Source organism: Indicator indicator, chromosome 5 (assembly GCF_027791375.1).
Source record: "Indicator indicator isolate 239-I01 chromosome 5, UM_Iind_1.1, whole genome shotgun sequence".
Lineage (NCBI taxonomy): Eukaryota > Metazoa > Chordata > Aves > Piciformes > Indicatoridae > Indicator > Indicator indicator.
Window position 1 is genome coordinate 8,634,711 of NC_072014.1, and position 24,892 is coordinate 8,659,602.

Here is a 24,892-nt window from a genome sequence, read left to right on the forward strand (position 1 = left end):
AGATCTCTTTCAGGCTCCGGTGGTCTGAGAAAGAACCGAGGAGCTTCTCAGTTCCGCACCGCAGTTACCCAAAGCTTTCTTGGTTAGTTGTTTTACACCAAGGGTTTTTTAGTGTCATCAAGATTTTGAGTAGTCACAGACATTGTAGTAGGACAGACCTGTTCCTTGTAGTGTCTTCCAGCCCATTCTTCTCTGAATTTCTGTGACCAGGCTGTTTGAATCCGTGCTTTCAGCCCACCATCCTCACACACCCTATGCAGCACTCTGAAAAGTACATTATGCAGCACCCAGCCTGCATACTCCCAAGGCAAAATCCCATTTAAAAATCAATAGGAAGACAGACTCAAATAAGTTAGAAATCTCTTTCCCCCCTGGTAGTCCAATAATGTTAGTGAGAGCTCTTTTTGTTTCATTAGGTTTCAGAAAATCACTTTCTTGTCCCCACCTCGGTGTTCAGTTCTGCAATCCTCTTCCATGAGCACGGCTGCAAAGGGCCCAGTGCCACCACTTGAAACTGGAACCACACTACTGGGTGCTGCTATAATGACCTTCCTCATGAATATGTATTGCTGGGGAAGTAAAGCAGAATAAAAGATTAGAAAATTTTGACACTCGGAACTCTGCAGAGCTTCAGCCCTGGAGATCAGAACAAAGCACCAGGGATTTTCTTGGTCCGGTGTTGTGACTTCTTGGCCTCTAACAACACCAAAACATTATAATAGCATAGACCCATTGACTGGGGCTACTAAATATTTACCATTCAGAAAGTAGCAATGGTAAATGTAATAAGTTTTGTACAAAATTCAGAAATTAACCATTAAGGAGGGGTGGGCTAATTAGCAAGGAAACTCTGGGTCAAGAACACTCCTGGGTGTGAAGGAGTTCAGATTTGGTTCAGAATTCAATCAGATTTAGTTCTGCACAGAATGGATATGAGATACAATCATCATGACCACCACCATGTACCGTGCAGTGAGCTGAGCTTGCCAAAAGTCATTCCTGAAATTGATGTCAACACATATAAAAAAAAAAGGTTCCCCTGTGGGCACAATACTGAGGCATTTTAAAAACAGTTCAGAGACATGTTTCAAAAGTACCTACTTAAGTTTGGGAAACCGCACCATGCTGTTCATTCCCTGGACCAGAGTCCTTTGCAGGATTACTTTATGTGGTCATTCAATGACCATCTGTTACTTATCTCCTCTAGTTCTGCACAGCAATTATTACATTCAGGTCAGGAGAAAAAAAAAAAAAAAAAAGCCCTTTGTTGCTGTAAGTTGTTTATGTGTTTCTAAAGTGTGAGTTAGAAGCAGCCAACAAAAAAAGAAATAATTTTCTAGAAGTTCTTTCACAGTGGGATCATTAAGCTCATGTCACAGTTTCATCACTAGCCTTTCTTTTCAGAGGTAAAAGTCAGCTGCAGATATTTCCACGCTAAGTTTTAGCACCATTGAGCAGTGATGCCTTTGCTGCCTCCACTTCCTTGACCTCTTTGAGCTCCGTTTGACTGGTTTGTGGTTCTCAGAAACCCTGCCGACTTTCCCTAAAAAAAAATCACTTTACCAGCAGGTCAGCTGCTCTTCTCTCCCTTTCAAGGCAACCATCAACAAGCACCAGATCTGCAGTCCTTTCGTGGTATCTAGCATGCCCTTTGATGCAGCACATCTCCCAGAATAAATAGTCAAGGTGCAGCATGTCTCCTCCTTGGAGAAATAAGGAATTGAGATCTGCCTCAGTGGGATTTAGAGATGCTGCACTCGGTGCTGTAACACCTAAGAGCCCTAAAAGGGAGATTCATACCTCTCTTTCTGTGCATATTGTGTCCAAAAAAAATCAGTCTCCTAAGATTTCTAGGGCAGGATCAGACACTGAAAGAGGCTCCTCAGGGAGGTGGTTGAATCTCTATCCCTGGAGGTGTTTCAGAAAGGCAGAGATGTGGTGCTCAGGCACATAGCTTAGCACCAGCCTTGGTAGAGTTAGAGAATGATTGGACTTGATGATCTTAAAGGTCTTTTCCAACCAAATGGTTCCATGATTCGAGGCTCATCTGCAGGATCCAGCCATTTTTTCACACTTAATCCCAGAGTCATTCATGTTGCTGTGGAACAGGCTGCCAAGGGAGGTGGTGACCAATGTCAGAGCAGAAGTCTTTCCTCCATCTGCCCTCCAGGTTGTTCTTTAGCCTTGTTTTCTTGTATTTTCTGATACCATCTTCTCTCCTCTGATTAGCATATATTTTCATGGGTTCTCTTCCCATCACCTATGGCTTAAAACCCGAGAGACAGTGAAATTTGTCCCACCATCTGCAACACTGGGAAACAGAAACCGCCTTGGCCTGTTTTTGTGACTTTTCCCTGTTTTGTTCAAGGTGAGACCTTGCTCGGGTCATCTGCAAACCCTTTGTGTGAAGTGAGGGAGCAGTTACAGGATTCCCTTAATTCTAAACCTAAACCCTTGAACACCCAGGCAGCTGCTGTTAGGACTGCTGAGGTGGTGACTCCTCAGAGGGATCCAAAGTGTTTTTTTCTCAAAGAAGAGAATTTGCTGAGGTTTGCAAACATGAAGCGATGTGGTAATGGAAGTGTTTATTGGCAGCACTTTGAAATGTTTTGCTTGAAACATGCTTTCAAAGTGTTTTTCTTTGCATTTATCTCCACTCCACCAGCTTTAAAACCTTCTCTCAAGGCTTCTGGGAATTAAGAGATCAGGGGTTTGGGGCGGAGTGTATGAGTGGGGGGGGTCCCCAAGAAAAGGTTTGCACTAAGAATGAGATTTGCTTTCCGTAACTGGAATGTCTTGAATTCCTGATTGCAGCAATTGGTCTGGCACCTTGGCTCAAGAGTACAAGGCAAAACCAACCCTGGGTGAGGCTGCACTTGTACCTGCATGGACGAAATCCCATTTCGGGAGGAAAGTTGTTCTGTTAACACCATCTTGCCAAGGCAGTTCTGTATGGGGAATGTTTGTTTGTGTCACACCAGTCTGGGGTGAAGCTTTTCACATGAATAAGCACCTTAAATTCTAATCTCCATGGATTTCAGAGCATGCAGGCAACTACTTGATCGTTTTCTATTAAGATTAATTTCTTGGGGAGCACAAAGCACAGGCACAAAGTCTGAGCCAAAGTCCTTAATTTGGAAACAGTTTCTGATTAAAAACCCAGCAAAATGTGTTGAGGCTTCCAATTATCACAGAAAAACAATTAACTGCATGGCTAGCAGTTTGAGACCAGAGTTCTTCCAGGGATTGTCACAAGTCTGTGGAACTAAGAAACTGTTTTTAAATGTATACTTTATGTATCAACTATGTACAACTCTATAAATTTATATTCAATTAAGGAAGCAATAATCAAGAACGTTCAGACAGACATGCTGGGACACAGAGCAAATCTAAGAGTATGAGCTTCTGTATGGCTATGCTATCTACATCAAAATTATTTTCAGGATTGTTGCCTTTGAATTTCATCCAGCAGGAAAGTAATTCAGCTTTAGCCTTCAAGACTTTCTAAACACAAAAATTAGCAAGGATTTCTCAGTCTAGGTTGCTATTGTACATCAATTCCTTAATGTAAGGTCTTCAAGCTGTGCATGTTCTGCTACTCTTCTCTTTAGTAATTCAATTATCATTTCCCATTTATTTAAATATCTTGATAGGAGTATTTATTTAAATAAATATATATTTACTTAAATAACCCTAGCAGTGAAAGCAAGGTCCAATTTATGGCTTACACAAAAGTAGCATATTCAGGTCTGTAATCTGATACTCATATCTAAAACACATCCAGTCTTCTTGGTACCAATAAGAGCAGTTTGGGGAAATAGGAAATTAATTTAATGATAGATAACACAGTTCACTCTCTCTCCCTCCATATATTGCACAGTCTCAGGGCCTGATTCTGAACTCATTTGCACTAATTTAATGTTGGTTAAGCTCAACTGACAGGAGTGAAATTATTTTTCATTTAGTAGGGAGCATGTGACACCAGAGATTAACTTTTATGTATCATGTCTTTACATTTCCTAACACAGGGTAATGATGCTGAGCACCTGATCAAAAAGAATCACTGCTCCTGCAGATGATTTCTGTTAGATTAAAATCTCACCTGGGACACAAAGCCATTGTTTCCTTATATAAACAAGTTTAGAACCCAAATGTTGTTAAAATGTGCCTTTAGTCTTTGTTGCATAAACAGACTTGTACCATTACCAACACCAAGCTCCTATCTACCAGAATAGAAAGACAGAATCATCTGGTTGAAAAAGGCCTCAAGATCATTGAATCCAACCATACCCTAGCATCTCCCTGCACACAGCGGTTAGACAGTGGCCCTAAGCTCTTCATGCAAACATCTTTTAAACACCTCCAGGGATGGGGACTCCATCACTTCCCTGCACAGCCTGTTCCAGTGCCTGATGACCCTGATATCCAGTCCAAACCTCCCCTGGGGCAACTTGAGGCCATAAATGCACAGAACTTAGCAGGAGTAATTTCAGGTTCTTGCAGTAATCAGCCCTTTCCCTTTTTCAGTGACACTTCCTTCAGTTCTCATTCAGTCCCATTCAATAGGACAGAACAGGCTGCCAAGGCAGTGGTGGAGTCCCCATGTCTGGAGGGATTTCAAAGCTGCATAGACATGGTACCAAGAGACATGGTGGTGCTGGGTTAGAACTTAGACTTGATGATCTCCAGGGTCTCTTCCAAACAAAACAATTCCACGATTCAATGAGAATAAAAATGGAGAATGTCAATCCATGCACCACTTCACATCAGGTAAGAAATCCCATATTCATTTTTTGTACAGCTTAGCACCTCTGCAGCCAGCTCAGTGTCTATCTCATAATAACATAAGGTGGATCGTCCATGGAAATTTCCTTTGGCCTTCTCCTTGAATATTGAGGCCTGTGGATCAGCTGGTTGAGGCTGACCAGACAGTAAAGAGAGCTGGGGAGAGGTGAACCTCATCGAGTCCTGCAAGGGCATATGTAGAATCCTGCTCCAGCACAGGTGAGGGATTGGTCTGCTGGGACGCAGTTATGTGGAGAAGGACCCTGGGAGTGCTAGCAGACAAGGTCACCATAAACCAGCAATATGTCCTCGTGGCAAGGAAGGTCAATAGTCCCTTGAGGTGCATTAAAAAGAGTGTGACCAAAAGGTTGAGGAAGGTTCTCTTCTGCTCTGCCCTAGTGAGGTCACACCTGGAGTATTGTGTCCAGTTCTGGACTCCCCAGTTTAAAAGGGACAGGGAACTACGGGAGAGAGATGAACATGAAGCTTCTCAGGGCAAAGGAGTATCTCTCTGACAAGGCTGAGAGACCTGGCCTGAAGAAGAGGAGACTGAGAGGAGATCTTCTCAATCATGAGGTCATGGAGATGGGACTGGGTTCTTTTCAGTGGTGTTAGGGGCAATGGATAGAAACTAGAGCCACGAGGTTTCATTTGAAATTAAGAAAGTTCATGTAAAATTTTTCCTGTAAGGATGCTGGAGCCCTGGAGCAGGCTGCCAGGGAGGCTGTGGAATCTCCTTCTCTGGAGAAGTTCCAAACCCTCCTGGATGTGTTCATGTCCATCCTGATCTAGGTGAACCTGCATCAGCAGGGGGATTAGACTACATGATCTCCAGAGGTCCCTTCCAACCCCCACCAGTCTGTGATTCTGGGATTCTCTGATTTTGTAGGGAAGTATAAGGACAAAGAGCTTTAACTTCTAAAAGAGAAAGCCTAGGTAAGCTCTCAGGTATTTTACCTTCACCAAAACTAGTTTTTCCATCTAGTGCAGAAGTTGAATGACAACAGTCAAACAAGGAAGGCTACTGTAAAGTGGTAAGAGGGGAGAGTTATCTTCTGGGTAGATTGTGATCTTATCACTTGTCAAAAATCCATGTGCATTTGTCTTACAGAATTATGCCTTCAGGTGGTAGGTAACCATCTCACTGCTCAATAATTGCTTTTCAGCTTCTTTATCAGAATTATTGGGCTATTGCCACCATTTGAAGGGGTTTCTGTAAGAGGAATTCATAGACAATTCACCTTCAGTTATCTGTGTATTAGATGACATTTCTTAATACCACAGGCTGTCTTTATGAAGACACATTGAATAAAACCTAGTTTACTTACTAATAATGACAAACTTCATTCAACACACAATCCAGGGACCTGTCTCCCCGAGATTTAAATAAAAGCTATTTTACCTACCTCAAATAATCACACAATGGTAGGGGTTGGAAGAGACCTCTGGAAATCATTGAGTCCAACCCTTGCCTGCCAAGGCAGGATCACCTAGGGCAGGTCACACAGGAATGCATCCAGATGAGTCTTGAAAGTCTTCAGAGAAGGAGACTCCACAACCTCTCTGGGCAGCCAGCTCCAGGGCTCCAGCACCCTCACAGCAAAGAATTTTCTCCTTATGTTGAGGTGGAACCTCCTGCGTTCCAGTTTGTATCCATTGCCCCTTGACCTATCACAGGACATGATAAAAAGAGACTGTCCCCTTCCACTTGACAGAGAGAAGGGGAAGAACACAGAAAGCTGAACTAACTGAGAACCCATCTGCTAATGCCAGCTTAGCTTCCACAAACACATCTGAAGATTAAAATTCTGCTATGCTAGATGAGGCTTTTCTTCTTGGAAGCCCAGATGCAGATCAATATCGATGCCACGATCAGTCAGCCTCCACAAGGTCCCTCCTTTGAAAGGAACAGGAGGTTTCCTACTTTGCAAACCCACCTACTTCACTTGAAGACTCCCGTGGGAGGTTTACACCTTCCCCTTCTGTCCCTCTACTTCAAACAACAGGTTGGTGAGACTTCTTACTGGTGTTCTTGAGGGACTGCACTAATAATGACAAACTTCAACCAATACACAACTCAAGGACCTGAGTCCCCAAGATTCAGCTTAATTTCCAATTCAGTTGAAGCTCAATGTCTTACCTGCAGAGTATTCTTTTATACTTAGAAAGTGGAACATGGGGTAAATAAGTTGTTAGTTGGAGGTCATTGCAGCTCCATATGGTTGTTACATGATAGAATCTTCCAGGAAAAAGAACCAGCCTCATGCTTTTCTCTCAAGTTTGCTTTGCCCAGAGAATATTCATATAGAATGCTTATTTAAAAATAGGCTAAATAAAAGAAGAAGATGAAAAAATATCTCAAGCAATATTACAGAAAATGGTATGAAGCTTTAAATGTCACCTTTCCCAGTGAGGTTAGCAGTAGAAAGTCACAGGAAAAAGATCTGTTTTGAAGCCTTCTGTGTGATAAAGCCATGTCAGCCTCCCAGGAGATAACAGGGAAGGTCCACTGGCTGCCTGTGCCTCACAGATCGCAAGCCTGAAGCCAAAGCGCTTCCCTCTCCCTGCAGTTGCCTATTGATAGCACTGCAGGCTGAGAAAGCTGTGCTTCAGGATCCAGGAGAAGAAAAAGATGAGAATTCATCACCATAGAATGACCTTCCAGAGTGGGAGCTCATCTCTCAGTCCTGCATTAAAGCAATCCACTCAGGTGTAACAGAATAAATAGGCCAAACTATATCAAAACTCCCTCAGCCGTACACTATTTATTGCCAAGTGAAAGATAAGCTGCATGGAGGAAGCTGCTCTGTATTTGCCTTCTGGTACAAAACTATTTTTAAATCTTCAGAGATATATTTAAAAACTCTTGAAAACCCACCTGTTAGTCTGAGGTCCACAGGAAGAATGGGCTTCTGCCTCAAATCTACCAAGTCCTGCACTGAGCTAGACAGAACTGAATCTTCTCAGTGCTGTGACTTCTCAGCTCAGTCTCTGCCCAGTGAGGCACTTTCTGCAGGTTTGCACAGCCAGGGGCTGCTGCTAGCAGTGAGAACTTGATGGGGTGGTTTCCTGCCAAGGGCTGGGCTGGAGGCCAAGGACACTGATAAATTTTGGCTCCTTGTTTGGGTACAGGAAGTCAGAGGTGGCACGTGTGTGGAGGAGCAGAGAGAACAGGTGACCCTCAACTGACCAGCAAGGGATTCCATCCCATGGATGTCATCTTCAAGATGAAGCTGCAGGATCACCAGGGTCAAGCCTCTTCTTCAACATCTGGAGTCCGAGGAGGACTCTGTCTGTTCTGCCTTCAGTCCCAATCCATGAGTTCCTAAATCAAATTATATAATCCAGCTCCTCAACCCAGTTGCCCTCTGCTGCTGAGTCCAGTCTGGACCTTCCCCAGTGCCCGCCCACAGCATTAGTGTTGACAGTGACATCATTGCCATCGGGGGATGGGTTCCATATTGGTTTGTGTCTCTTTGTCTCTATTTCATTGGATTGTTCTTCTTTCCATCCCAGCTGGTTTCCCACCCTGTCAGTTTCTCTCCCTTCTTCTGTTTCTCTTTCCTTTGGGAAGGCAGAGGGATTCACAGAGAGCCTTTGCTACCCATCTAGTGTCCTGCTCAGCCCTGCCCCTTGACACTAGCATTAGTTTTCATCGTAACATCAAACTTTCTTTTTCTTTAGTTGTCTTTTAAATCATAATTCTAAAATGTCTTTAGGCTAAGCACCGAATGACTGAGTGGTACAAGGAAGAACAGGTTGCTAAAATGCAACAACGTGCAGGAATGAATGTTGAAATCCATGCTTGTTAGAGCTTTGTTTTGGGAGACATCCTGCAGTTTGCCCATGTTGTGTTCAAGTGAATAGTTGTAAGAGAAAAGAGTGAGTTTTAGGAATGTCTGGTAGAAAGCTTTCTCCATGCAAACTCCCAACACTTTAAGGCAACACTGCTGTCTGCTGGGACACTTGTTCAAGCCACACTAAAGCCCACAAAAAAAGAGGACAATAATAATCCCTCCATGGTAGGAAACTTGGCAAGGAGTCAAAGACAGTGGCCTCGACATTGTGCTTGTAGCCAACTGACAATTAAAAATACTGCTTGAAGGCCATAGGAACACAGATTTCAAAGGTGGGAAGTTTCTTCTTCTTCTCCCAACACTTAACAGGTGTCTATGTTTGTACAGAGGCATCATCAATAATATAAGTTGTCTGAACTGAGACACTGCATTGTTCCTGATGTTTCCAGTGAAACAAAACCATTTTAGCAGCAGAGCCAGACAACATCCTGGTCTTTCTAGGAGGTAATTTGTTCTGTGAGACAAAACCTGCTCAAGATACCTGTGGTGTGATTTCAGAATGATGGTTACCTGCAGAAGCAAATCAGCTGTTGAGAAAAGCTGAACATCTTTCCAACATGCCACCCAACCAGTGTTTTGTGAAGTGCTTTCAGGGTAATTCCATTCACTTTATAGGCACACCATACACTGTTAAATGCTGGACCCTGTAAAGAGGAGGACATGGAGTAAAATGAAAGCTGATAAGTAAAAGTAAGCTGGCCATGTTCAAAAGCATGTGCATGGGCTCAGAGAAACATGGATATGACTATCATTAACATCAGTAATAGGAAGATTTTGGTTTCACAAAGATTTGCTTTGGACCTGTCAGTCTGTGGTGTGACCAGTCTGATGGTGACCACTAGCCATGAAGTTTTTTCATGCCTAGCCAGTAGGTATTTTAATGCATGGTCCTCCTCCTGGTCAGTGCTGTCCCTGCACAGAACAGACTTGAAGGATGATCCTTCTTTTTAAACACCAACAGACTAGCCAAACCTTGGACAAAAGTATCTGCAGCATCACTGAATGGTCAGAGAGAAGATTTGGTTAATGGAGTCCAATTGCTGTGTCCACACAACTGCTGACAAACAAGACACATCCTATTTCATACCTCATCAATAAACCATGTTTAAATTTCATTTGGGAGGTCACAGGGAATGGAAAATCTCAGAGGGGTGGGAGCATGCAACTCTCTCCAAGTGTCCAGGTTCAGTTTCTCTCCATTCTGTGTTCCAGCAGTGTTGGCAGAGCAGCAAATGGATAAGCCCTGCTTTAACACTGCTTTCATTAGCTTTCATTAAATGAATGGTATTAATGAAAGCTAAACAAAAGCTAAGCTCCACCTTGGTTGCTGCCCTTTGCTGGTACCACAGATAACGAGGCATTTCTTCTTTGAATGCCAAACTTTATCCAACTCCCTGAAAGCAAGCTCTCATTCCCTTTGATTTGGGACTGGGAAGTAGCATGGTCAGGGGCTGGAGAACCTCCATATAGATTTTCATTTCCCTCTAGTGAGTAAACACTGGCACTAGACACTCAAATTAGCTGTGAACCAGATGATATAAAAGCATCATTCTTTTGCCTAGATGATTATACCCATTAACACAAAAAAACCATTTGATGCATATGTGAAAAACTCCAGCAGTTGTCTTTTTGATGTCAAGTAGTAAAGAGCACACACCTCATTAAGTGGCACATCAAAAGGGTGAAAATGCAGCAATCACTAATCTATGTTTTATGACATTCTCCTAACAATGTATTGTAGGAATCCATATTGCATCAAACAGCAAGAGGTCCTGAAAAATCCCTTGAGTGGGAGAAGGACTTGTCATACTTTTCATTTTTCCAGCCTTTTAAATTTCCTAAGCCCTCCATTTTGTCCCTGAAGATAGACATACTTGTCCTCTTTTTGCTGATGGAAGCTTAAAATCTGCACCACAGGGGCAAGATTAGAGATGTAAAATGTAAACACTGTGCTGAAATCCTTTGTTTTGGCCACAGATTCCTGCATTTGATCTGTCTGACTCCGCACATGCTGGTGCAGTGCACATATCCAGACCTAAATTAAAGCAGGGTAATTTCTTCTCTAGTTCACCAACAACTCTTTCTAAAGCCCTGAGCAATGTCTCTATGTCTGGTGACAGCACCCCAGTGTCAGATTTATACTGCATTAGATATTGTTTCTAATCAGCAAGGAAATCCACAGCTGGTGTGGAGGGCAAATCTCCATCCTGACTGGCAAGAGAGAAATGGGATGCAGCTGAGGGTCAAGGTGTCCCTCACTGATTGCAACAAGAACACTTTGGCGACCAGGACAGAGCATGTAGCACCCATCTGATCATCTCTTCTGCTTGTGGAGAAGAAAAAATAGTATCTGAAGCTTCAGCCTGCTTTCAAACAATCTGCTTGAACAGGGACTAATTCCTCACTGGGGAATGCTGATGCAGGCAGAGTGGAGGGGACAGGGAGGGGTCAGGGCTCTGCAGCACCCACATTCCAAAGTGCTACTCTGGAAACTTGGGGTTTGTAATAGAGTGCTGGATCTCACCTGCAGCTTTATGTGATGATGTCCTGTGATGATGTGAGCCAGGTGAGCTCATTTTCCAATGCAATCCACAGACTGTATCTGGCCACAGATGTTCCTGAGCAATTTGGCAAGTGTCTGAGCACTGCAATGCCTGAAGAACCTTGGCTCATGTGGGGCTTTCTTTTTGAAGAAAGCCTCTATTTGTTGTGGGTTTGGTCACAAATGACCAAAGATAGGGCTACACTTCCATGGTTCAAAACACTACAGCAAAAAACCCACCTCTAAAGTCACTGAATCATAGAATGGCCTGAGTAGGAAGGGACCTTAAAGATCATCTAGTTCCAACCCCGTGCCATGGGCAAGTGTACCTGCCACTAGAGCAGGTTGCTCAAAGCCTCATCCAGCCTGGTATTAAACATTTCCACAACTTCTCTGGGCAATCCATTCCAGTATTTCACCACCTTCATAGCAAAAAACCTGTAAACATGTTCTGTGGCTTTAAAAATGAGAGAGTGATGGCAGAAATCCCAATAAATACAACAACTTTGATGTGTAATATTTGAGATTGATAAAACTGATTTTGACTTTGACTGTGCCCTATATGGACCATATCTGACTTTTTTCATTTCACACAGAGCTTGATACATTTTCACCTGATGAAGAAATGCCATTGCATATGCTGCTGTAGCTTTCCTGGCATATTTGCATTCCCTGAACACATTACTGAACAAGTTTTCTGGCAAGAACGTTTACTTAACCAGAAGCTGAAAGTAAATATTGGAGCAGGTTCACAGAAGACTCCTTATCCAGCCTGTAAATGAGAATATTAGCACTGGAAATATGCTTCCACAGGGTAATATTTATCCAATAACAATAGTGTGACCCATTTATGCTACTAAACCAAATCAATAGAGTTGGAAATAATGTAGATGTTCATTATACCAGAGAAGCTGCTCTACTGAAAAGATTTTCTTTCTAACCACTGAATAAAAGTAAATACACAAGAAGAAAAAAAAGCCAACAGTTTTAAATATGCACAACCAGAAGGAGAAGGCAGGTTTTCAGGCTGCAGGATCTGTCAAAGCAAATGTTGTCATTTAAAAATGCTGCTGTGTTAGCTACTTATGGGGACATGCATCAGTCAGGCATGAAGCAGAAGAGATATCATACAGCTCAACAAGGTAGTTTGCTTTCCATACTTCCATGATCAAACACTAAGAATCACACCAATGTTTTGGAGCTACCTGTCACAGGGCAAAACTTCCTGGGAAAAAAATGTTAGGAGTTCTGAATGAAGGATAAATTCCACTTTTTTTTGAGTCAATTCATAAGCTGCTGAAGAGCAGCACAACCCTCCATGGAACACACCCTTTTGATAGCAGGCATTTGATAGGGCTTACTGCAAAGCCAATCTTTGGCCTGCAGGGGTTGCGAGCTTTGAAAAATCTGTAGTTGGAAAACAAACCCTAGAGCTGAAAGACCTGGTCAGAAGACACCAGGCCCACATGGGCTCCTCCTGGTGAGCCTGGGATTGTTTGACACAAGAAAGGAAGCATCCTCAAGACCTAGAGATTCCTTTTCCCCATCACTTTCCAGATTTTACTACACAACAGCATAATGTTGACTCCTGCACTGAAATGGACTAGAAGTACAGCACCGTACCGAGTGTAAATTGACTGCATACACCCACAGAGCAGGTAGACTCCCAAAGGGGAAGATCAAAGGGGTGTCTGGAGATGAGAGGAAAGCCTTGCACCATCAAGGACCAGAGGCTTCTCTGGTCAGGGGAGGCAAAATAAAGATAATGGAGATCCTCACAATGATGAAATTTCATCAGAAAACTCAAGCCTAGAGAGATCTGTAGAGGTTTGGTTTCCCAGCCAAGAGATCAACTATTTTTGGCACTCAAAGGTGTTCAAAGCCAGGCTGGATGGGGCATTGAGCAACATGGTCTCGCAGGGGGGGTCCCTGCCCATGGCAGGAATTGGAACTAGATTATGTTTAAGGTCCTTTCCAACCCAAACCAGTCTCTGATTCTATGATCATGAGAGAAATAATACAAATGGGCTCTGTTTCTTTGCCAGACTGGCAGTGAGTAGTGGCTTGCTGCCTAGCCTTTGAATCTGAGGGGACATGCAGAGGTGTCTGCCCTAGCACTGCATCAGGTGTGCAGCACACAGAAGAGCTGCACCAACACTACAACTGAAACACAGCCTCACATCATCACAGAAGCATTGTGAAACAATTCCTTGGTGTGTTGGACCCACCCTTGCAGGACACTGTGCCCAGGGAAAGAGACTTGAGGTGTCCCTTTGAGGGCAAGGGGTGAGCAGGCATCTATGTGGGGCACCATAGGCACAAGCAGCAGCCAAACTTCTTGGGACAAGCATCCAGGGAAGGACCTTTCTCTAGCAGCCAGTGAGTCAGAAGGGCATCAGTGTGATAGCTCTTGCAAGGGCAACGGTGCTCAAGAAGTCAGCTCCCTTTTGCAGGTTGATTCTTGCCTGGGCTCAGGTCTTAGGAGTTTCCCACAAGCCACAGTGCTCTGGGAGCAGAGCCTTACTCCACATGCAGACAAATGAGCTGAATTAAACCCTGACATATACATCTATAAGTCTCTATGTATCTTTAATGGCAATTTTGGCCTATTAACTCAAGCTGGGCAAATGCTATTAAATCACCTGCATGCAGGGGTGTGATGGCACCTGTATGAACCCAGGGCTGTATGTCTGAACCATTGCTCTCTCTGCTAGGGATACAAACATAAAACCAGCAGTTCTCAGGTGCCTTGGACTGCATCCGAACCTTGCAGCTTGTTCAGCTGCGCCTCTGCTGCAACCCCTCCCACTGCTGTTTCTTTGTATCCAGAAACCAGGCTCATCAGATTATGCATTAAAGCACACTCTGAATCACTTCAGACCTGTCTCAAAGCCTAAGAGGAGCAAGAAGGAGGATCTTCCCAATTGCATTGCACACACAGGGAAAGAGAAGGTTTAATTTTTCCTTGCCTGGGCTTCATGTAGGTGAGGTTTTGTCTTCCGTCACCATAAAATGCTCACAATCTTTGTCTCTCTCCCACGCAGTAAATAGCACAAGCATGTAACTGGCAGTATACCAGTTGAATCCAAATGGCATTTTTGGTGTGATCCCTTATATAGTGGTAATCAAAGATAAAACAGAGTTTCTGCTCAGACTTCTCACCATTCAGCAAGGAAAAATCTCTGAACATCCCCCTTTTTCTCTCAGGTTTTTCTCCCTTTACTCTGAAGGTCAAAGGTTTCATTTGTATGCTCGTCTCTCTCTTTCTCTTTCCAGCATAGCCCTAATTGAAATTTGACACATCTACCCATTAGCTGAATTTATTCTTTTTCCACGCTTCATTAACAATGCTCTTTGCTATATTACGACGCTAATGCTCATCATAAAACCCTCTCCTCTGCAATGTGGCTTACAAGGGATGGTGATTGATGGTATCAAAGGTAGCATGGAAGCTAGGAGGTATAACTTTACATGCTGAAATTGTGAGCTGTGGCAGGAATCTCAACAGTTCTGGACATATTCTGACTTCTCAAGGTCTGTTAGAGGGTGTAAAATGCCAGCTGATTTCTCAGGTGTAGCAGCACTAACCCAGCTAAAGCAGAATCCATGCACCCCTGTGATCCACCCCACCCTCCAAGCGCAAGTCTGACACAAAGAACTGCTTCTGGCTCAACTTGATCTTAATCTACATTATTCACCCAAAATGTTGAATATCATTTTCCCCACTAGATTGTGCACAACTGGGTATTGTAACCAGAAAATGAAGTGCAGAACTATAAATGCAAATGAGCTTTTCATTTTCAGACTTCCACTTCCTCTCCTGATGTACCATACCACTTGTCCATGAAGTTTTGTCTTTTTGGGGAAAATGACATTTTCCTCTGGTGTGCAAGTTTCCCAGGGTTGCCATGGAAACTGGGCCTCTCTTTCTCCCTCTCTCTCTCTGTCTCTAAGTCTTTCACCTTGAGAGGAAAATGGTTGTCATTTGTAGCACATAATTCTGCAGGTTAAACTTTCTCCGATCACTGGGATGTGATGAAATACAACCCCAGAGTTCAGGGACAGGGGAAGAGGGGAGAGTGCTCATGTATTTCTCAAGGTGACAGTCACATCCTTCATTGTCCTTTCCCCTTGCTTTAGGTGCGGGGGCAGCAGGTGCCAGCCCAGCACACTGAGCGAACAACCCCAGCTCTCTGCTTTATGGTGTGTTCACACAGCAGAGCAAACAGGCTCCAGCTTCAATGAGGGATATGCTGAGCCAGACCTGGTTCAGGAACACTTTGGTGCTTGGTGGCCCCCAGAAATTGCACACCTCCCCCCAGGAGCTATCCAGCCCTGGCAGAGTCCCACCACAACAGAGGCTGCCTTGTGGGAAGGGGGAGAGGTGGCTGCTCTTTCACAGTGGCCCTGAAGGCTGAGCTAAACAGAAGCACAAGGAGCACACAAAAAGCCTCAGAGCAGAGAAACACCGTTGTAGCTAGAAAATAGGGTTTGGGTTTATCACAATAGCAACCAAGGTTAAAGCAAGGCCTTGTAAGGCAAGGAAAGAGGATTGCCTCAGAAAATTGAGGACATTGAGGCGCTGGAGCATGTCCAAAGATGAGCAACCAAGCTGGTGGAATGCCTTGAACACCAGTTTGATGAGGACTGGCTGAGGGAACTAGGGTTGTTTAGTCTTCAGAAAAGGAGGTTGGAGGCGAGACCTCATTGCCCTCTACAGCTCCCTCGAAGGAGGCTGGAGTGGAGTGGGGGTTGATCTCTTCTCACATGCAGCAAGTGACAGGACAAGAGGAAACAACCTAAAGTTGTGCCAGGGGAGGTTCAGGTTTAGTATTAGGAAAAATTTCTTCCCAGAAAGGGTTCTCAGGCACTGGAACAGGCTGCCCAGGGAGGTGGTAAAGTCACCATGCTTGGAAGTATTTAAAAGATGTATAGATATGATGCTCATGGACATAGTTTAGCAGTAATGGTGGAGTTGTGAGCTTTAGGCAAGCAGTTGGACTTGATGATCTCAAGGGTCTCTTCCCACCTCCACAGTTCTAGGTTTCTACAGAAATCAAGCACTTATTTAGTCCAATCAAAGGAATGTACCAGAGGGACCAGGGCTGGAGAAGGTCAAGCATGTACTTTTGTCCAGACCCATAGACCTTTCCCCTTTGCCTAAGAATGGCTTGGTTTAGTCTCCATGCAGGGGTCGTGTGTCATGAGCTGTATCCTGCACGAAAAAAGCTCAGAGCACAAAGCACTCTTAAAGTGGCAGCACTGAAGGGATCAGAAACTAGTAACAATGCCCAGCTATGTGGCTCTTGCCATGGCCACATCATGGACCTGCATAAAGAAGTCCAGAATAGGATGCTCTAAATTCAGGGACAAAATCCCTACCATCCACTTTGAGAGATCATTTACCCATAATATCTGAAGTGTATATAGGAAACAATTTCTACAGAGAAAGTATCTTAAGGAAACCTGAAAGGCAGCAACACAAAGGGCTATCCAGATGATTAGGGCACTAGAATATCTGAATTATGAAGAAAGGCTGAGGGACTTGGATCCAGGAAAATCTTAGAGCTACATATCAGTATCTGAAGGGAACCTATAGGAAGGCAGAGGAGGGACTGTTTAAAAGGGCTTGTGGTGATAGGATGAGGGGCAACAGTTTGAAACTGGAGCAGGAGTGATTTAGGTTGGACATCAGGAGGAAGTTCTTTACAATGAGAGTGGTGAAACGCTGGAACTGGTTGCCCAGCTATGTGGTGGAAGCTCCACCCCTGGAGACACTCAAGTTTAGACAAAATGACCTTTGAAGGTCCCTTCCAATCCAATGCTATCTGTGAATCTGTAAATTTGAGATAACAATCTGAACCTCTGAATGTTTGCCAGCATTAGCTGGGCTTTGCCAGCCACTGGCTTTAAGCCCTGCAAACCAATTAGCTAAGGTGTGTAAATGCTTGAGCAATGATCAGTCAGGAGGAGTCCTGTCAGTCCCACCCAGTCTCAGGGAGAAAAGCAGGCTATTTAGCAAATGAGTGTTTGAAAGCTAAAAGCAGTAGTAAAAAAATCCATTAGTCTTTTTTTCCTTGCACTACCAAATTCACCTATGGGAAGCTGTGTGACTTGGTATTCTCTGCCTTAGAATATTCAGCTCAACAGAGGCTTCTTTTTCCCCAGCTTTTAATGAATAGCACTGCCGAGTGCTGCATGAGGTGAGAAGAAGAGATTTAGAAAAGGCTGTGCAGGAGGAATTCATTGCACTTGTATTTGAGAAAATATCTGATAGGTTTCCCAGCTGTTTCCTACAGATGTTGTGCATGTGCTTAAAGGTCAGTGTTCTTTTGAGAGCATCCATAGTTCCTCCATCATTTAGATAACAAACAAACATTTCATACCAGGATAAAGTGTTTTAAATACAAAATGTTACAGAAATAAAACAGTCTAATCAGCAGGTGAGGAATGGAAAATAGATAACTCTGAATCATAGAAAGGCTCAGGTTGGAAGGGACCTCAGAGATCTTCTACTCCAACCTCCCCACCGTGGGCAGGGACACCTCTCAACTAGACTCAGCTGCTCAAGGCCTCATCCAACCGGGCCTTGAACACCCCCATGGAGGAGGCATCCAAAACCTCCCTGGCCAGCCTATTCCAGAGTCTCACCACCCTTGTACAGAAGTTCTTCACAATGAGAGTGGTGAAATACTGGAACAGGCTGCCCAAGGATGTGGTTGAGGTCCAGTCCCTGGAGACGTTCAAGATCAGACTCGATGTAGCCCTGGGCAGCCTACTCTAGTTAAGAAGTGTCCCTGCTGACTGCAGGGGGTTGGGCAAGATGACCTTTGAGGGTCCCTTTCAACCCAATGCAACCTGTGAAGCTGAGATCTGCTCAGAAACAGCCTTTACAAAGAGAAGACAGAGCAAGTTATGGCACCTTCCTAATAGCCCCTTATCCACCTGGCAGTTTATGAGAGGTTTCATAAACCTATTTACTTCAGGTATTTACTCAAACCCAGCAGTACATTAGCAAGCTGTTGCAGTACTTACAGGTATCTCTCAGCTGCATACAAAGGCAGAGCACATCATTACCTTTTCTTTCTTTATGGTGTTTTATGACAGGAAAGTAGCACAAACTGTCTTAGGTTCCATGGTGGAATGCAAATTCCACACCATATACCACTGAGTTGGTCAGAAATATTTTCTAATCCCTCGCTCTTGCTGTGCCCATTAAGCATTCTGGGGCATGTTTTTCTTTCCTGTTGAAGACATCTGGCTCTCCTTAACAGCTGAAAGCTCGTGCTCTTTAGATTAAGTACATTAATTTTTATCCCCCAAACTTGCCAACAGATGCACAGACAGGTCTGACCATCATGTCTAGGTTGTGCTTACAGCCAGCTTTCCACAGGCTGGGGGTGACTTTGGGTTTGGCACTTCACCTTCCCCTCTCCCATCCATAGATTCAGGTTGTCCAGGCTTTTTTTTTTTTTTTTTTTTTTTTTTCCACTCATGTTGTGTCAGTCTACAGTAGCTGAAACATGACTTCCCTTCTTGAAGGTGTTTGTAGATAAAAGTGAGGCTGTCATATTGTGTACATTTCCTCACAACTAACGTGATACCAACAAATTCAGAGATCACTGTGTGGTGCTTCAAGGGAAGCTAATGGGCAAGGATCTTGCATTTGATTTCTGATGCTCCCTCACGTGAGGTTGTGTTGCCTTGGTTTGCTTTTTAAACTAAAATAAAACAAACCTACCAAGCTGTAGGTGTGTGTTAGTAGCATTTTCTACAGTCTCACTGAGTTGAAGAATGAGGGCATATGGTGGGATAGGTACATCCTACCAGTCAGAAGAGATCAGTCCTGCTGCTGATCTTCTGTTGCCCTGGCCCCGAGACACAGGCCTCAGACTTCTGATAAAAACAGATGGAAAACCATTTTTACACAATTACTCTGAGATGCAAAATAAAGAAGTTTTTAGACTGGGAGTGAAGTGATAAAATGTCTGAACCTTCTAGTAGTCATAAAGAAAAGCAGATAAAGGCAGCCAGCCAAGAAGAGACAGTAAAAAGGACAGTGAATGTCATGCAAATGGGTGTGTTTTTGCAATGTATCTCACATGGAGAAAAGTTCTGATAGGTTTTAAGACATGATAATTTAGGGAAAACACTGTAAAGTTTCCTATTAGCTTCTGACTTTAAGATACATATTCAAAAGCCCAGGGATTATGCATTGACAGAGCAAATCTTCATCACTACTTCAGAGCTCATGGCTTTTGGATTTCATGGATTTCCATGAAATCCAGGAAAAGAGGAAAGAGCTGAGTGAATTTATGCTGAGACTGATGTTCTAGTGCAGTATCTGCAACCAGCTCTTTGGTATCCTGCAGCAAATTTGAGCTTCAGGCTGCCTAAAGAATGGATGCAGGTTTGGGAGGTTGTAGAGCTCCTTTTGTCTGCTGCATTGACCCAGAATTCTCATCAAGGGAAAGGAAATTTATTAGACTGTTCCTTTGGGTCACTTGCAGCCCACATAAATCACTCTTGCTCACATGAAGCACAATAAATATTGTGATAATTGCCAAGGCTACTGCAGAGATTTCTGCTGTTCCTGCATACCAGCCTGCAACATCCAAAGCTAAAAGCATAAAAGAAAGGAGATATTAGTTCTGCTCAAGATATCAACTCCATGATGAGGGTGATTAAGTTTCCAGCAAGAAGGCACTGTTCATGTGCAAAATTATCTTGACTTGTATTTAAAAAAATGCACTCTAGCTGCAGGGTTGTAATTCTTGGTGGCTTTCCCTTCCAATGTACCTCTGTGTGGGCACAGCAAGTTCATGGACTATAAAACAAGGGCTTAAATGCAAGAAAAAAATTACAAGCTGGCATTGATTGGGAGTTTTATACACTTCCTGTGGTCATCCACACAGCTGCCCAGAGCACTACGGGCCACACCACCCTCCCACACACACATCTACAGAGTGAGCAGTGCCCCAGAGGCATATGGCAGTGCCCAGCCATGGCTAAACAAAGCCACCTGCTTCAGCTTCACTCCCAGTCAAACCCCAATCTGCTCCCAGTTTGGGCCACTGTAAATGGATTTCTGGAGTCTCTGCTTCTCTTGTCAATAGGTGTATCAGCATAGAATCATAGAATGGTTTGTGTTGGAAGGGACCTCCAAAGGGCATCTAGTCCAACCCCCCTGCATCAGCAGGGACATCCTCCACTAGATCAGGTTGCTCAGAGCCTTGTTGATTCTGATCTTGAATATCTCCAGGGATGGGACCTCCACCACCTCCCTGGGCAACTGGTTTCAGTATTCCACCAGCCTCATAACAAAGAACTTCCTCCACCCAGATTCAGGGTACTGACCCTGTTTAAGTACTGGAAGGCTGCTATAAAGTCTACCCAGACCCTTCTCTCCTATTTGATCAGTATCAATATTGCTGTGATCATGAGTGGACCTGATGGAGTGGGCCCAGAGGAGGCCATGAAGATGATCAGACGGCTGGAGCACCTCCCCTATGGAGACAGACTTTGAGAGTTAGGTTTGTTCAGCTTAGAGAAGAGAAGGTTTCATTGAGACCTTAGAGCAGCCTTCCAGTACCTGAGGGGTCCTATAAGAGAGCTGGGGAGGGACTGTGAAGAAGGACTTGTAGTGACAGGATGAGGGGCAGTGATTTGAAACTGGAGCAGGGTAGATTTAGACTGGTCATTAGGAAGTAGCTCTTTACTAAAGAGTGTGGTGGAACACTGGAACAGGTTGTGCAGGGAGATGGTGGAGGCACCATCCCTGGAGACATTCAAGGTCAGGCTTGATGGGGCTCTGAGCAACCTGATCTAGTTGGGGGTGTCACTCCTGACAAGGGAGTTGGACAAGATGACATTTAAGGGTCCCTTCCAACCTGGTGCATTCTATGATTCTGAGACTTTGCACATCTCTAGATGGGGACAGTGGAACGTACCCAGTGCAATTTCCCCAGTCACAGCAAACATTCCCTTTTGCTGTGGTTTTTGGAACTCTGTCAGAAGTGCTTTGCTTACTCCATTCAGAAGCATTTTGAACATGGCAAGAAGTGACTATCCTGGCAAGAGTATCTCCAAGCCTCAAAACTCTTGCTAAATACTTAGTGTGAGGATGAATTCATGACTTAAATTATTATTTCTTCACTTCTCTCTATATCCTTAAGGATTCCACAATGATTTAGCAGAAAAGTTCCCATTCTGTTAAGAAACACTTACTTTCTTGGTGTATAGACAAGCGATCTTCAGGACTCGTGAGGACAAGTCACAGAAGCTAAGCCACAGCAGCAGGAAGCTGACAAGTCAGCAGAGTACATCCTTAAACAAGTTTCACTTGTTAAAAGACAAATGTAAGCTGCTTTTCTGCACCATGTATTGCACAGAGAGAGTCCTGAGATACCACGGTGTGCCAGCAGACCCTAATCTCCAAAAGGAAATAGGTCAGCAGAACAATTAGGACCAAAGTGGTGGGTAGCCCCCTCAGCTTGAATTCCTCAAGGCACACCTGCAGGTTGCTTGAGCTTTAGCACAGATAATACAGGCTGTCACTGCAGGGTAAAGAAAGAGGGATCTGAGACAGTCCCCCAGAAAATTTCCAGCAAGGACCTGTCAGCTTCCTGCATTTTACTGACCATGACATCCTTGACTATTGCTCACAAAAGCAAACAACTTGCTCCTTTCATTGCTCCCCATAGCCATAGGCAATGAAATGCAAGGGCACACTTATGGAGATATTTATTTGTTCTTCATCTCAGATGAAGTGAAAAATATTTGAATTTTATTACATTTCTGCTTGTTATACTAAAAGGAAATAGTGAATATAGTTCCCAGTAGACAAGGAGAAAACTACTGGATTTTCCTGGTTTGAAGATAATGACGTTTGAGAAACCTGAGGAAGGCACAGCAGTGCAAACCCAGTGATGACATGAAAGCTGCAAATAATGAGAAGGAGCATTCAGATGGACGAAACCCAGACTCTTCAATAGCTAAGGACTAGCTAAGAAATGATAATTTGAGTAGGGAAGATGACTTTGATGATCGCTTTAAAAAAAAAAAAAAAAAAAAAAAAGGAAGTCTTTGCATACAGCAAAAGCTGATGAGAAAAGGGGAAAAGGAAATTTTAAGAGTTCTATTTAATTTTTCCCTAATTTTCGTTCTTTTTTAATATATAAGCCTCATGTTTTCACATGCAAACACCACCAATGCAGTATTTGTAACTGAAGGTCTCAGATCTCTATCTCTCATAGCCTCTCAGTTGGATCTTTCTTCTATTCAGCAAATAGCCCAGAAGAAATGTTGATGCTTCCAGACTGCTTCTCCTGCTTAAGGCAGATTATTAAATATTTTAGTGATGTTAGTTACACTGAAAGGGTTCATAGTTGCTGTCAAATGGATCTTCATGTAGAAGCTCTGAGTTCATTGAGGTTGATGAGCATACTAGCTGCCTGTCAGTCAGGCTGAAATGAAAAAAAGCCATTGAGCTCCTAGAATGGATGTGACAGATCAAGCAAGAGAAGCTATTCACCGAGGTACTGCTTGACAAAGCCTTTGTAGATGATGAGTCAGGTTTGGAGGGTGAGAAACTCCCAGTCGTGCTGGGAGGACAGAGCCCATTTTTCATCTCTGAGCTACCTCCTGATTTAGGGAGCTAATAATCATGCTCATAAAAGGTCCAGCTGAGGGGTGAGTTGTAGGCACAGAACTGCAAAGTAGCACACATCAGGTTGATGACAGTGACTGCAGTAAAGCATCAGTGATGCCCTGAAGACAAGATCTGCACAGAAGATAGAGTTCAGGTTAGCACCTGTCCTATTGATGTGCAGCTGTTAGAGACTATTGAAAATGTTTTGGAAATATGGAGAAGGAAGGTTGTGTCAGAGATAATAATGAAGTAAAGCAGTGTGTGAGCAGAGAAATCAAGGGTGATCATCAGAAGAAATGGAGACTCACCAGGAATTTCTTTAGAAACTGTCACTTAAGGATGTCTTTACATCCCTCCAAAGAGTAGATGTAAGAGCTGCTTAATTGTCTCTTATGATCTGGACACAAACCAGTACTAATCCTGGTCTATTTGACCTGGCACTTTCATTCCTCACATTTAAGCAGACAATACATCAGAACTGGGTTTTTTAGCATCATGAAGACCTCAAACTCCTTCGCCATGAAAGGCAAGAGAAATGTTTACTGCCACCCAGAAAGCCTTCCTTACCTTGCAGAATTAGTCCCTCTGTTAATTGCTCAGAGGCAGAAGGTTGCAGAAGTTAACTGCTAATGCTTCCTCCATCCGTTTAATCAGGAAAGGGTCAAATTACAGTGAAATAAGATGTTCTTCTCATTAAGGCAGTGAATTTCAGCCAAAGATTAAATTCTTGATCCAGGAGCAGGTTTGTCACAGAGGGCAAATCAATTAAAATTCCTCTTTACCCCCACAGTAAATGGGATAATTATTTGTTGGCCTGGCCCTTTTCTGTTTGCCAATTAACCCCTGTTGATGTAGACCAGTTCTGGAGGAGAACGTCCACACTTTGCCTGCACACAGCTAAGACACTGTGGGATCAAGTCATAGTAACACTTTTCATATCTGCCAGACAGCAGCTGGAAATATGAGCAAAATAAATGTCCTTAGTTATTCCTCATTTTATTTATAAAAGGCAAAGACCAGGATTTAGGATAATTGTGGAGAAAAAAAAAATTAAAAAGAGGCTGTTGAAGCTAAGCAGAAACAAAGGGAATATTCCTCCAATGACTGCTGTCTAGATTCTGGTTGTAACCATAACTGACAGGACATGAAAAGAACACAACCCAATTAATTTTTAATCTCTTTCCTGTTAAATTGCTAAACTATTTCCTAAACCAAAGATTTCATTATTGAATTAGACCAGGAACAGGATAATGACTAGATAAACCAAATGCAAGTCTCGACTTTGAGTTCAGTAATCTGACACCATCCCAGCAGAACCAACCTGGAAATGTTTTTAAGAAGGATGTCACAAAACTACTGAGCATAGTAGAGAAGGCAAAATGTCTCACTGCAAAATCTCTCACTGTGCCAAAGCCAAAAGAAGGTAAATTCTCCTAATCAAAGTTACAAATTGACCTAATTAATTTTATAATTAACCTTGATAATTGAAAGGGAAAAGGGTGACCTTCACTGAGTTTGCTCAGTGTTTAGTTTCTGACTATAAGCAAATTCATTCCTGCTAATAAGGCCACTACTCCCAAATGTTGATGGGATAAAGTAGAAATTAATTAGCACATGCAAATGAAGACTGCTTTTATGACACTCTCCCATAGTTTAATTTTATTACACTCTCCCATAGTTTACTTTTATTACACTCACCCATAGTTCCTACCTTATTCTTCCAAAACAGAGCTATTTTGATAGGGAATTTTGAGGATATTATGGCTGAGTCATGTACACACATTAGACCTCTCTGGGAAAGCCTACCTAAATAAACAAGCTTTCTAGCAATAACATTACCATATACTAAGAACACATTTTTAAAACAAACAATTCCTTAACCCTTCTTGGGAACGTTCCTAGTTGGGGTCAATTTTGCAGTATTTAGTCCCTTTCAAATGTAGGTCATCTCACCTCAAGCTGACAAGTTAAAAAGCTGATTCATTTCACTGAGGACTGAGTGAAATAAGAGGATTTCATTAAATCTACAGAGCACTGACCTTCTGCATCTGCATACAA